General features: G+C 31.3%; 1 protein-coding gene and 1 long non-coding RNA gene across 4 annotated transcripts in view; one reads left to right on the top strand and one right to left on the bottom strand.

The window, feature by feature from the left end:
- Positions 1-15797, bottom strand: part of LOC142334119 (uncharacterized) — an 88683-nt gene that overhangs the window by 52453 nt on the left and 20433 nt on the right. The window contains exon 1 of one of the 3 annotated variants that reach the window (XM_075381848.1): positions 4280-4360. The exons of the other annotated variants lie outside the window; for them this stretch is intronic. The gene's annotated coding sequence lies outside the window, so the exon portion shown is untranslated. Of the gene's footprint in view, positions 1-4279; positions 4361-15797 lie in introns of those variants that run through there. 3 annotated transcript variants of the gene reach the window in all.
- Positions 12515-15797, top strand: part of LOC142334122 (uncharacterized) — a 54990-nt gene continuing 51707 nt past the window's right edge. The window contains exon 1 of the long non-coding RNA XR_012758771.1: positions 12515-12733. This is a non-coding gene — a long non-coding RNA (uncharacterized LOC142334122). The remainder of the gene's footprint in view (positions 12734-15797) is intronic.

Raw genomic sequence — 15797 nt, forward strand, 5'->3', positions numbered from 1 at the left:
CTCCTTAGATTACGGACTTAATATTGTTCGACATTGTGGTTTTCAAAAATTAATTCATTAAAGTCATATTACTATCCCTCTTCAAATGTTGATATTTTTATTATATCTAAGAAAAATTATTCGCAAACTTTGTTAACTTTGGCAGTAAATGAATAATTTTAAGATACAGTTAATACAACTTCAGAAAGAAAATCTAGTAAGACGATAATTTCATTATAAAAACTTTTTATTTCACGCTAATAGGTTAAAAAAGTTTAGAAATATTTTAATATCTACATCGTAACATAAAAAATGAGTCTTGACACAACGGATAGGTACAGAATACTCTTAATTATTAATTCAAGTGTTAAATACATTTAGAAAAAATAAAGGACTAATATAATTTTAATATAAGAAAAAACGCTATTCTAGAGATCGGAAACTCAGTTTAGATTTTACATCTCTTAATCTATATTTTTAATTTTTCTGCATTCTATGTGCAATTTTTGTTCAAAAGAACGGTCACTTATAATTAAAAAAATAACAATATCCACTTTTACCACAACAGACAACGGAGCTGTTTTCGTTTATAACTCGATACTATATTTACGAGAAAGGGCGGCCTTATTATGTTATCGTTTTAAAAAATTGCCAATCTCATTTGAAAAATCTTTTAACCGATTTATTTAAAATGCGATAAAAAAATTTATTTTACGGGAACAATATTATTCTGTTCGTGAAATTTTAAATGATCCTAATTAAAAACAACAAAAAACACTATTTAGCTGCTTCCCGTTCAACGTATACTGAAAGATATGGTCAAAATAATCTTTAATACTGAAATTGTGAATCATTTTTTAGTAATCTTTTATATTTCATGTAGATATGTCGACATTTTTTCGTGCGTTTGTATTTAAACAATTAATCTGAATTTCAAAAATCTATTTTTTACAGAATTTTCGAAGAAAAATACGGTTTTTACTTTCGGTTAGATGGTGGGAGTGAGGGTTGAAATTGAATTTTCTTTACGTTTTGAGATATCAGGAAATTAAATTAAAAAAATAGCACAAGAAAATAAACGTTAGAGAAGTTACAAGACAGGAATGTACAGAAGAGATATTCACGAAAAATATCACAAACTTTCAGGATTTGTTCCGACGCTACAGGCACAAAATAGACAAAAGACTCGGCTTGCTGGTTTCAAATTAAGAAAAATATATTTCCAGAATATTGTATTAAAAGAAAAGCATTCGATATAGTTCTAGCGTTCCGCATATCAGTTACCTCTTTAATACAGAGTGATTCACGAAGTATATGACAAACATTTAGGACGTGAAATACCGATGAAAATAAAGAAGAAAATTTGTACAAATATAGGTTCGGAAACGGCTTCGTTAACAAACGTCGGCTGGCGAAAGGTTTCACCCTTATTTATGTGCCTTCCATCAAATTAAGCTATACTATAATACTGGGATCCAAATTAAGAGGGAACTTTTGCGGTTTTATATGAAATCTGACCTGAAAAACTGAAAAGAGGTAGGTCTTATAACTGTACCCACCGGGTTGGTCTAGTGGTGAACACGTCTTCCCAAATCAGCTGATTTGGAAAGCTTAGAGTTCCAGCGTTCAAGTCCTAGTAAATTCGGTTATTTTTACAAGGATTTGAATGCTAGATCGTGGATACCGGTGTTCTTTGGTGGTTGGGTTTCAATTAACCACACATCTCAGGAACGGTCGAACTGAGAATGTACAAGACTACACTTCATTTACACTCATTCATATCATCCTCATTTATCCTGTGAAGTATTATCTAAACGGTAGTTACCGGAGGCTAAACAGGAAAAAGAAAAAAGGTCTTATAACTGTATTTTTTAGTTAGTATTTGAGAAATCTGGGGTAATAAACAAAAGATCGGAGTTGAAAAAAACACTATTTTACGTTTGGTGTAAAATAACGTTGTTAAATCGGTGATAAAAACGCATTAAGGTTTTAAACAAAATTTGTAGAGAATTTGATTCCGAGTAAAACTATGAATAATCTGCACAGAAACAAAAGAATTTCGAAGTTTATTAAAAAAAAATATATATATATATTTAAAAATGTGACGGATTTTATTAGGTATTAAACGAAACAAAACTACAAAACAAAAAAATTAAATATTTTAGAAAAATAAACGAAACTATTAATAAAACACATTTGTTTCGCGTCGCTCAAGTAGATAAGTGGTGCAAATGACAACGTGTCGAGTCCGTAACCGTGCACACATCGGTTCGAATCCGACTTCACACACGTATTTTTATTTTTTATTTCATTAATTTAAATATATTGATTTATTAATATTTTTTAACCTCTGATTGTAAACATTTTATATGAATACAAACATATTATTGAAATAATAATAAATCTTTTTTTCCCTTTTTTTTTGTCTTCAGTCATTTGACTGGTTTGATGCAGCTCTCCAAGATTCCCTATCTAGTGCTAGTCGTTTCATTTCAGTATACTCTCTACATCCAACATCCCTAACAATTTGTTTTACATATTCCAAACGTGGCCTGCCTACATCTACATTTATCCTATCCATTTCTCTTTTTAAATTTTCTAACCTACCAACCTTTTTTAAACTTCTAACATTCCACGCTCCGACTCGTAGAATGTTATTTTTTAATTTTCTGGTGACCCATTCCTTTGTAGTCCCCACCCGGTCGGGGACTAGTTTACCTCCGGAATATTTTACCGAGGAAGGCGCCTCCATCATTGCTATATGAAAACGCAGAGCCACATTTTCTTGAAAGAAAAAGCAGCTGTAGTTTTCCATTGCTTTCAGCTGCGCAGTACTCAGAGGACTGAGTGATGTTGATATGGCCGTTTAAGTCGTTCTGACTCCCGCCCCTAATAACTACTGAAAGAGCTGCTGCCCTCTTTCAGGAATCATTCGTTAGTCTGGCTCTCAACAGATACCTCTCCGATATGGTTGCACCTTCGGTCCAGCTACTCTGTATCCCTGAGCACTCAAGCCCCCTCACCGACGGCAAGGTCTCATGATTCATAGAGGAGGAATAATAAATCAATATATTTAAATTTAAAAAATGAAAATAAAATATACGTAATTACGGATTCGAACCGATGTGCCTTCTTGTAAGATCCAAATATTATATTAATTAAAATTGTATTTGGCTGTAACTGGAACCAACCGAAAATAGTACCGGTTATGATATATTGTTGAAAAGCTCTCGACGAGGGGTTGTTACTGCAGTTAAGAAAAAGTCCAAAATCCTATTTTTTTTTTTTAGATTTTGGGCTTTTTTGATTTAGTCGATTGCAATCAAAAGCAGAGGTGCCAAAGATACTATAACAGCCCTAAATCCAAAATTTCAACATTCTACGGCTAATGACTTTTAAGTTATACGAGATATATACGGACGTATGTACGTACAGACATCGCACCGAAACTAGTAAAAATTGATTCAGGGATGATCAGAATGGATTGTTCCGTTGAAATCTGAAAACAGAAATTTCTCGCGGTTCCTTATTACTTCGAATAAGGAAGTAAAGATTCTCAGTATAAACGAGACTAAAACAACGCGATACGAAATATTAGATACCGATAATCAACCCATCGGGTCGGTCTAGTGGTTAACGCGTCTTCCCAAATCGGCTGATTTGGAAAGTCGAGAGTTACAGCGTTCAAGTCCTAGTAAAGCCAGTTATTTTTACACGGATTTGAATACTAGATCGTGGATACCGGTGTTCTTTGGCGGTCGGGTTTCAATTAACCACACATCTCAGGAACGGTCGAACTGAGAATGTGCAAGACTACACTTCATTTACACTCATAATATCATCCTCTGAAGAATGATCTAAACGGTAGTTACCGGAGGTTAAACAGGAAAAAGAGAGAGATACCGATAATCAATTTTTAAACGGTACAATTTTTTTTAATATTTCAAATTAGATAGATAACCTTACTCGTCGATTTATCTTATCGATGAAACTTTACGACTTTGCGCATTTGTCACTCTGTAATATCAGACCTACTTTTAAAGCGCAACATGGAGTACAAGATTACAGTTCATCGTAATCTTAAGGGAATACCTTTACAAAATTAACAAAAAATTATTAAGAATTCTCTCTTAATTCAACGACAACGATTTTTCTCACAAATTGAAGATGAAAATTTACCGATAAATTTTTTTTTTTGTAAAAGTTCCAGTTCATCGTTCGGGCTAAAAATCGAGTTTCCCCAGTTACTAAAGAAAAAGTTAACAAAAAATTTATTTTTATTATTATATGTTTAACATACCTTAATGAATATGTTCAAAACATCATGCTTTCGCTCTTATGCATTCACGATGGTATTTACTTCAGAATTACAAATTTTGTTCCTAAAGCTTTTATCCGATTTTTGAAATTGAATAAATAAGTTTTCAATCGCCTGTGAGGGGAAATTCAGGATGATCGGATTTGAAGAAAACATGAAGATTTCCCTGAAAAAAATCACATGTCAAATCATACGAATGCGGTTACCTCTTCGAGTTGTTTCTCATCCTAAACATTCAAAAAAAGCTTGATCGAAGTTATCTGTAACTTTTAAGAGCGTAGCGAGTAATATTTGAAAGACACACGACTGTTTTTCATGAATTATCATCGAAATGAATAATCAAAAATATAAACCGAAATTAAAAATTTGAAATCGCGTATACTTTTAAAAGAAAATAAAAATCTGGAATAAAATAGAAATGTTTTAATAGGTTAAATAAATTCTTTGACAGCTGAAAGCATCTATCACGTTACCCCTAAATGCCAAAAAATAATTAATTATAACGTTTATTCATTATTTAATTGTAATTTTTTGAATTTTACTTGTCAATTTCGTCATGTAACGCTCTTATTTTACGAGTTTATTTCCTTATATTTAAATTTTTTACATAAATGTTATTTATTTGTGTTTATTGTTCGGTAACTACCAAACTTATCGTGACAATTCAGTGCACACTAACGTCTACATTTCATGACAAAAAATTCCTTTCGAGACGCCGGAAGGCGGTAGTAGATTTCACCGGTGCTAAGTAGGTACATGTGAAAAAAGTTTCACATGTTTAGCGTACGGCAAGCTCCATCTTGTTACAGTTCCAGCAATATTTTTATCATCCCTTGCCGTAAGGGTAGGTCATATCAAAAATTGTTTAGGACAAAAGTTTTAGGTACGTTTATACAACTAATTACCTCTTTAAACCTATTCGACGCTGTGCCTATTAAAGGAGGTACGATTTTTTTTGTCTTCGAAACCCCATTTTTTCCACCCCCTGGGCCAACGGTCGGTGATATCAAAAGACTTTACTTAGGTGTTCTAGGTCCTTACCCGAAGAATAGTAGAAACTTTAAACGAATTCGATATTTTACTTAATAAGAAAGGTATTATTTTTTCAAAAAAGCGCCCCCAATTCCAGTCCCACGGTCCGATTTTGCCCGTTAACAAACTCGACCGAGAGTTTGGGTGGTTATATTTTACGTATAAATTTGAAAGAGATTGGCGCAAAATTACGGAAATTATCGTGTCAACAAGAAAGTGAAGTGTGTGTGCGTGTGCGCGCGCGCAACATTTTTAACCGGGTGGTTTTGGAGTCTGGAGGATGTGAAACGCGAAGATATGTCGAAATTTTCCGAAAGTCGAACCACGGTATCATTACAATAGTTAGCTTTCTTATGAAATCGACCAAAAAAAGTCACTGACAGATCTCTGTTCTTCCTTCTGCCGGAGAAAATACTAATTGTACAATATTCGTAACGGTTGACGGGAGCGCACGACAAGTTTCAGCCTTTACACGATGCTTTGCCGGCACCCTACAGAACGGATGATGGCAGACAGTCGTGCAACAGGATTAGAGACATTCCTGACCGTACCGCTTAGTCGAAATAATCTGCAAAACATTTTCAACAGTTAGAGGCCAATTTAGAAACAGCCCAGGTGTGTATTTTGTTTCGTTTGTTTGTTAATATTATTATATAAACATAGTCGATGCGATATATATATTAAAAACTTATTTGCAACGCGATCGATTGCTATTTCATTCTCTGCTCTGAGCATACTCATGATTTTTTTTAAAATTATTATTTCGTTACCTCAACGATGTGGAAACCGCTAAGAAAATACCTGCTGTTCAAATAATATACCTCAATACTATATTAATGTTTTGATATTTCATCCGAGTACTCTTCCATTTAAAATATAAGAAAGGAGGGGAACAAGCTACTTTAACGCATTTAAAATAAACTATAACCGACCTTATATCATGCGGTCTTACGTTTATGATTCACCGATCAGTCTTCTTTTACTGAAAAAAAAGGAATTCTAATAAAATCCATTTCAACGTCTAATTTATTTGTTTCAGACTAAATAAAAAAAGATAAAATTAGAAACAGAAATGATATCGCTACATATAGATATAACTATTACGAAGCCAAGATTTGACATTTTTGGCCTATTTATAGAAATGTTTTTTTAAAAAGTATTTTAAAAATAATACATAACTGACCGAGCTGTTTTCAACCAAATCGGGACAAAATAGCAGACGTAAATGTAAACACGGTTGAAACAATAAAGCATATGACAATATTTTGAACAAACTGTTATTTTAGTAGAAGAAATTTCTTTTATACGCGTTGAATGTAACGGCAACTAATGCTAAAACCGCTAGTAAAACTTTTTAAATGGAAATAATTGTTTCTCGATGAGGAAAAATTAATCGAGAATAATTTTCCAATTTCGTATTGACGGTAACCGAAACCTTTTTGTTAGAAACCTTATCGACCAGCGATTCCCAAACCTGACGCCGCGGCGCCCTTCGAAATATTGTAAAAGCTTCATAATTAATTGAACAAAGACATTTATAATTATTAATTTAACGTTAATAAAGAAAAAAGAAAATGTTAAGTAATGAAGATACACGAGTTTAATTTATTTTTATCTCTTACTCACGAGTAGTCATTATTTTACTTAGGGTATGGCGCCGTGGAAAAGTTTTAACTGAAAAAGGGCGCCGCAATTCGGCAAAATTTGGGAGCCATTGCTTATCAACAAATTTTGTAATGAATTTGTAGTATAAAATTAAAGAATCTTTTTACAGGCAATGGCTGTTTTCACACTTACCGACACTTTGTCGGCGGTCGTAAGAATTAACTTAAACTCAGGAATACCTTTCACAATGACCGACATGTAGGCGTCGGTACGGTGTCGTCTCAGTTCGTTGTTTTGTACCGGTTGCGTCTCCAATTTTTCTCTAAAATATGGCTAATTTTAAATACGATGTAGTAACATTAATCGAACTTATAGTAAGCTCTGCTTGTGGGATAAGTTTAATGACGATAATAGAAATAAACTATAATAAAAAATAATGTCGGGTAGTAAAACAAAAAAAAATCACTGAAACTGGTAGACAACAACTAAGTTAAAACTTGTAACGTGAAAATATTCTTGTCGATGTCGGTACTGCGCCGTGTCTTGTCGGAAAGTGCTAAAACAATCATTCACTCTTGTAGAGAGATAGCTTAATCGAATTATTTAAATCGTTTCACGTACAAAATCAAAATAATAAAAGTAATTAAAGCTATAGAGCCGTATATTTTCCTACTTTATAAAAAATTTATTTGATATTGAAAAATTAAAATGATTAAAAATGTTCAATTATAAAATAAACGATGCGTAAGTATTGCTCTTTTTAACTCATCGGGAAGGTTTTGGGTTCAAATCCCACAAAAAAAATCTGGCATTTTTCACGCATTGTAAATTTTAATACCGCAAAAATAAATGACAAGGACGAATTTCATGAAAGATCTAGTTATACCCTGGCCGGAAACTCTTCTGCAAGTTGTTACTTTACCTCGGTCACCGAAAACAATTATTGGAGGGATCCTAGGAAACAATGAAGCACAGACACCGACCGGAAGACAAGAAAAATAGAGAACCTTCTGTGAAATGTGCCGTTACCAAAAGAAACGAATGACAACTAACTATTGTACAAGATGTAACACCCCTTCTATCTCGAGCACGTGTGCAAAACCTGTTCCGAGGACATGTAAATTGCAATCATCAGATTTCTGCAAGTTGAAGAATTACGATCGTGAACGTTCTTGAACTTGTAAAGCGCAAGTTTTTAATTATAAATCCATCGTTACTGAGGAAAATTCGTGTTTATAATCAAATTGAATTTTGAAAAAAAATTTCAAATCTTAAGCAAATAGAAAACACGATGATAAAATAGTTTATATATAATAAATAAAATGAAATTCAACTTTACCGACGATTCGTTCGGTTCTCTTTTCTAGTAATGACATTTCCAGTCATATTCAGATACAGAAAAAACAAACACAAAACAAGAGATGTTTGTATTACAAACGCATACAAAAGGAATTGCAATATTATTGATATGAATATGATGTCGGTCTTTGTGCTTCTTTTAGAGATATAATAGATTACATGTAATATAACATATTACTGTTAATCCTGATGAAATTTTAGATATTATGGCGAGAAAGAAAAATCGACGATTAGCTTTATAATAATTCATAACTTTTATTGGAGTGTAAATGTGTGAGTGTGAAGTATATGTGAATTATGAAAAAAATGATATACTAACATTATGATTCTTATTTGCGTAGTAAATTATGTATTAAATCTAAGCAAATGTTTTGTGTTTCTCAAATGCAAAAAAGTATAAAAAACCGTTTCAATATAAAATAATTTTCATTATTATTATTATTTTACGATCATCATCAAGCCCCCTACACAATATGTAATGTTAAATTACATAAACTTTAAAATACGTATAATATGAAAGATTAATACAATGTTGACCCTTGTGTTTATAAAAATAATCCGTTTTAAAATAAAGGTGTCGAATCCCAGTCAGTCTTTGTATTTTTAACATGCTAAAAAAAAAAAAAAAATAATAATTGAACGTTGATATGCTGTCGATTCAAGTTTGTTAATAGATGCATTTTGACGCGTTAATTGAATATTTGTTTTAGTAGCGCGGAAGACATAATAACAAAGTCTTTGACCGCTGTCTATCTGGTAATGTATATTTGTAAGTCTGGCAACTCTGGTTGGTGTATTTGTAAGTCTGGCAACTCTGGTTGCTAGGAAACCGATCGGTTTCCTAGCAACCTAGTACGTTGTATGAGGAAGGGAGCTCCCCCCTACCTCACTTCGACTACATACAACCGTTCAAGGTTACACAGTTACAACTTAAATGCATCCCATATATTACTACAGTATTTTATAAAATTATAACGAACCAAAAATATAAAATTAACATTGCAAACGTTTTCATCACCGATGCATTTATTTTTTTAAATCCTTTGTGGCCATTATTTCGATTGTAATTATTGAAAAGATCGTTGTAAGACAAGAATTGAATTCAAGACCTGTTAATTTTTTTTTAATGTATGAAACCTGGCTAAACAATTGTCGGTGGTGGATATAGAATAAACTTCACACATTACTTTTTGATAGTATTAATAAAAAATAAATCTCTCTCTCACTGTGTGTGTGTGAGCGCGCACACATTACATTCTTATGTATCACTCGTTAATCGTTTTTATAATCTATAATAATTTGTAGTTCAGTTATTTTTCTTTGATGGTTAGCTATTGAAGAAGTTACAGTCTAGTTGTGGAAAATTCTTCAAATATCTTCTGGAATCGAACCCAAAACCTTTGGTGTATTATGTAGCAAGGAAGTACGCTTTCTGTGAAACGGTCGCGGCGACATTACATTTTTATTGTTAATTACAATATTCGATTTTTTTAAATTTCTGCTTTAAATTAAAATTAAAAAAATATAAAACCGCGCACGCGAATGTACTTTTATGTATCGTCACATGATCAGCTATACGACGTCTTCCGACCCGCTGGCCAATAAATTCTCTTACCGACAAATTGTAATACGGTGGTATCTTTTCCATGACAAGTGAAGTGCCATTTTGTTCAGCATAAAATGCTTAATAAATTTTGTAATAAGTAAAAATTTTATCAAACAATTAATTACAAAGATATGGAAGAATTAAAAATTAAGATGGCTCCATTTTGAAATCTTTGAAGTTGATGTTTTCAAAATTTTTTATTATGTAGAATAAAAAATTAAATTTTCCAAATTTAATTATTGTAGGTTAACCCGTTCCTGAGAAGGGATTTTTTTTGTTGAAAACCACAAAATTGCGTCCAGAAGGAAAACAAAGCAAAGCAGGACTTAAGTCGGTTTGAACGTTTTTGCATCTTTTGGTGTCCTGAATCAGTTTCTGGAGTTCGGCGAATACGTCCTGCAACACTCTGTACGTATGTTCTAATTATAAATATATTAAAATTGTAGAGAGCTGTATGTTTGATATTTCAGTCGCTGGTAAAAAATGAACTAACCTGTGCATATCATTGAAATATGAATTTTTATATTCCATTGGAATATTTTACATTCAATTTATACCGACGTGAATATATTTTTCAAATAAAATACATTTAACTAATTCGTCAATCGATCTTAAAATTAAAAATAAAAGGATCGGATAAAATAATTAATAATGAATGTTAATTCTAATATATTTAAATTAAACGTAATGTTTATAAAATATAATTTGAAGATAAAAATTATAAAAAAAATATATATATAATAAATAAACCGCTATCAGAATCATTTACAGAAGTGTAGTTAAATATAATCCATAAATAGATTTTATTTTCTGACACATTAGGAAAAAATAATCACATACTTTGTAGTAAAATATCAAGGAAATATTTTAAATAACGGCAAAAAATTTAAATCCTTTACTGTTGAAAAATATACGTTAACAGCAAAAAAAAAAATATAATTAACCTCAATCTATACATATATTGACGCCGTGCGTTTCGTTTGTTTCCGATAACCGCAAAAACGAATGAATCAGTCATTACGAAATTTTACCTGTAACTTTCTTATGACACCGGGAAACTTAACCGCAGTTTAAATCTCATCAATTTCACTGCTATGTAAATCATTAAATAAAAACCTTATAGATAAAAATCTATAACTTCCTTTACCAAGATTTAATGTCTATGTTAATATCGACTTCAAACAGTAATTATTTGATTTACTAAATTTAATTCGTCGTCTATAAAATATCAGTTTGTATTAGCGCCATAATATACGTAAAAATAAATTAATTTGATAATAAAATTATAGGAAATGACGACAGTTTAGAAATTTGCGGCTGTACAGAGTAACATTCTGTATATTTTTAGTTCCCGAACTAAGAATTTACATCATCAGGGTAAGCCATTCTCGTAATTGGCATAAATTCGACATTCGATTTGGTAGTAATATTTTCATATGCCAAATTATGCATGTAGCGCGGATGAGGGATCCTAGTGATAAAATAAAATTTGAACATTATGAATTAAGGAAACAATATTACTTACAAAATGTTCTGATGCAGCAGTAGTATATATATATATATATATACATATATATATATATATATATATAGAGAGAGAGAGAGAGAGAGAGAGCGGTAGAATTAAATAAATGAATTATGTTTAAAGTATAAAAATTATCTAAAGTAACCGCTAGTACCGCCTAACACGCGCGAATAATACACTGTATGCGCGCGCACTCTAGTTAGAATCATCGAATTAAATAAACAAAAAATATTATATTTAAATAAAATGATAAATATTTCAAATTAAGTTGTGTGCGTAAGCCGTGCATCAGAGAAAATCCGCGTGACAGGAAAAGCCTACAACTGTGTTGTCAACTTTTTTGCGGTAGGTGTTCAATTGTCATTAAAATAGATGCTGTATTTCAATTTTCTATGCATTACATGGTAGGGTGTCATACAATTTAAGCTAATTACAATCAAGAAAGGAATGTTTTAATAAAAATAGAAAGAACAGGAGAAAAATCAAAGAAGTGAATTTAAAGTTCGACTTTTTATTTAATGAATCTATTGCGGTGTAAAATTTCTTATACGTATGAATAAATTCAATTATAAAATTTATACAGTCCTTTATTTTAATTTATACCCTCAATTATGCGATTATATACAAAATAAATTGAGGGGGGTGTCGAATCATATTATTAGTTCTAAGATCTGTCTAAATCTATTACGGTATCTTTACGATTTACTACAGTTTGTTATTTTATTATTTTTCAGCGAAAAGTTAAATACCTTTGCTCTGATAAAATAATTTAGAATTGCAGAAAGAGGTTTTATTTAAATCTTTTCAAAAGTTAAGCATTCTTGACACAATTATATTGAATCGCGTTAAAATTGAAGGAAATCTTCCTAGTTAAGTTACTTCGATGTCAAAAATCATCAATTTTTCATGTATATCTTATTCGGTTAGCTTATAGAATTCAAGTAAACAAACTGCGCGTGTATGAAAACATACAAAAATCTTTATATGAAACTGTGAGCTTCACGGTTACAGCGGCGTACTGTTTGGCTATTCTACGCATGCGCGTAAAGAACGCTGAACGATGCTTTGAGGGAGAGAAAGCACTGTCGCTCCCGCAGTTCTGACCCTTGCGTGCCGGTAGAAGGTAGTTTTGTTTTTACTCCGCGTGTGTGTGGAACGTTCCACGTTCGTTCCCTTTTCTAGTTTAGTCGGTAGAAGGAATACGAAAGCGGTTTAGTTGTTTTTCAGTAGCGATCAGAAGATTGTGTTAAGCAAGAACTCTTTGATCGCCACAACCGTCCAAAAATACGCTGGAAGGGCAAAAGAGAAGGTAATTAGTAAAAAATAATTACGTATTTGTTTCTATGTAATAGAAATTTAAATTAAGTACCGTTAGACTGCAGTGTTTTTAAACCGACATTTTATTAAGTTATTATCTAATAATACTAAAAAATATTATCCGTATTGACATTTTATTAATAATTCGGTTAAACCGAATACTATTTTTAAAGCAGAATGTGCTGTGCTTAAAAAACCGATAAAGTGTAGAATTAGATTAATATCCTGCTTCCAGCTATTCTATTCGATTCATTTTTGTCGGTTCTTTTAATTTCCATAAAAATTTGACCACGGCCTTGAAAAGGTCCAGAAAAGGTTTTTCTGGAGCAGCACCGCAGTAATTTCAAGTACAATACGCCACCGGAATCGGTGCTTGACTAAACCCTATTTAATCTCTACATAAACAGAGCCCGGTTTAAAGAAAAATAAACAGATTTAAAAATAATAAACATTATAATGATCTGTATAAAGACAGAGATAAATTTAGAAAATTGATTTGAAAATCTACGTTTCTAGTGAAAAAGAAAAAGAAGGTATAAACCTGAATAGATGGACCGAAGAAATGTGACATTTTGGAAAGCAAAAGAGATCAAAATTTTGGAAACGTGATCCTTAGTGAACAGAAGGTAAAGAAAAAATCCACCCCCCACCCGTTCAAAGATTTAATTAAATTTTTTTTTAACTTTAAAATAGTTTTTTGTATTTCTCTAAGTTATGGTACTCTTTCGATTAAAAACTTCAGATTTTCTCCATGAAGCCTCCCTGATGTACTTGTGTCATACAGGAAATATCTAATGTGGACACCACATGACTTCTTTGTACGCCTATTATATTACCATATACATATTTTTTTTAAATGAAAATTACATAAAATCTTACTTCATTAATAACTTCCGATTTTTTTCATATATATATATATATAGTTTTTTGTTATTATTGAATCATTATTTATTTTAAAACTATTATTATAATCTGAGATTAATAATTATTAATAAATCAATATATTTAAATAAATAAAAAAATATGTATATGAAATCAGATTTGAACCGATGTGCCTTCCCTTTGTAAGATCCAAATATTTCATTAATTAAAATTTTATTGAGCTATAACTATGAAACCTATGAAAATAAATACCGCTTATGATATATCGTTGACAAGCTCTCGATGAGGACTTATTACTGCAATTAAGAAACCTCAAAAATCCAAATAAAAATTGGATTTCGGGCTGTTTTGTACATTTTTGGTCCGCTTGATTGCAATCAAAACGAGAGGTCCGCAATTAGATGTTACAACTGTTCTAAACCCAAAAATTTCAACATCCTACGGCTAATCGTTTTTGAGTTATACGAGACGTACAGAAGTCACGCCGAAACTAGTCAAAATGAAATCGGGGATGATGAAAATGGATATTTCCGTTGAAATCTGAAAACAGACACTTTTCGCGATTACAATACTTCCTTTACTTCGTACAAGGAAGTAAAAATTAGACCGTTTTGTAGCAGAGACATTTTGACAATCTAAATTCTCTATGCCTAATATTTAAAAAAAATTTATTTGAGGAATTTTTATAACTTTTACGTAAGACCGATATGTAAACACAACTTTCCATTAAATTGTATTATATAATTATTTATTTAAGGTGTTTCTAAAAAGATATTTGTTTTCGTAGATAAATAATTTTATATTATAATCTAATGAAATGAAATTAAACTGTGTTAATCCTTCTTTTTATTAATAACTGTTGACGGTAAATTCGGTATTTTATTCATCCCTTACTTAAGAGGTAATTACTAGGGGTAGTTACCAAATTGGCTATTTTGTACAATTTAATGTAACGTTTGAATATGTTTTTATAACAGGGAATTTAATTAAACATAATAATTAAATACTTTACTTACCGATCAAGTTAAATATTTGTATGTTTATATATGTGAAATGTTTAAATACTTAATTAACACTGATACTATTATTATTATTAGTAATAGTATTTTAATTAGTTGATTGATATTAATTATCGGTAATAACTGTTACTTCTAGAAACAAATATGTGGCGGCCATTTTATAATTAAGACCCCCCTATTTATTAAATAATGCAATTATTCCTCACCATCATGTCTAAAAATCACAAATCATTGTAGTTTAACACTTAGAGTGCTGTTCCCGTCATTTGACGGAACGTCGTAACTACGGAGAAATGCGGATCACGTCATTTAACGGAGTTCATATTTACTTGTTATTAAGTGTAATATCCCGTCAAAAGACTCGATTCATTCGACCCAAAAAGGTGTAACATGTACTGTTTTTTAAATAATATATATTACAAACCGTAAAAAATAAGGGACAGGTTCTGTTAGCTGTCCCCTACTATTTTTTATAATACACATACACCGGCAGAATTTAATAGTTAAGCGTGTTCTGGCTGGTCCTTTCTATTTCAAAGTGCATTGTTGTAAATGAATAATACTGTACTAGTTCGATCAGAGAGTGGAGTTAATCGTTTTAAATAATAAGTGGTGGAGTAATCGTGAGCTAATAAAAACGAAAAATAGTTGTATTGTTTTTATGCAAAATGTTAACATTTGACCTAAAGAAAAATCACTACAAATATACGGTGTCGGATGTAAGTGACGACCATGAGAGATGGAGGTGTAGAAAGGTGTGTGGCGAGTAAATGTGCAGTTGCATACTAATTAATGGCAGACTAATATTTGTTGTAAGTTATAAAACAGTGGTGGTCAATTAACAGAACTGAAAATATGTCTTAGCTGTAATCATAAACTAATGCATATATGTATTGCCTTTTTTGGGGGGAGAAGGGTTGTGAACAACAGGGAAGATCGTTTCTGACTGAACAACAAAACCAAATGAACATATAATTAAAATTTATTTAATTCTGTTTAAATTACAACAAATAGAAAACATAAATTTAACAAACCGAATAACTTCAAAATATTCAGACACAGCATATGATTTGGAAATATTCGGCTACTTTGTTATAATATTAGTAAAATTACAGTAGTATATTCAATGAAATAGAAATTTTTCCCAAGATATAA

This window comes from Lycorma delicatula, chromosome 13 (assembly GCF_047948215.1).
Source record: "Lycorma delicatula isolate Av1 chromosome 13, ASM4794821v1, whole genome shotgun sequence".
NCBI classification, from domain to species: Eukaryota; Metazoa; Arthropoda; class Insecta; order Hemiptera; family Fulgoridae; genus Lycorma; species Lycorma delicatula.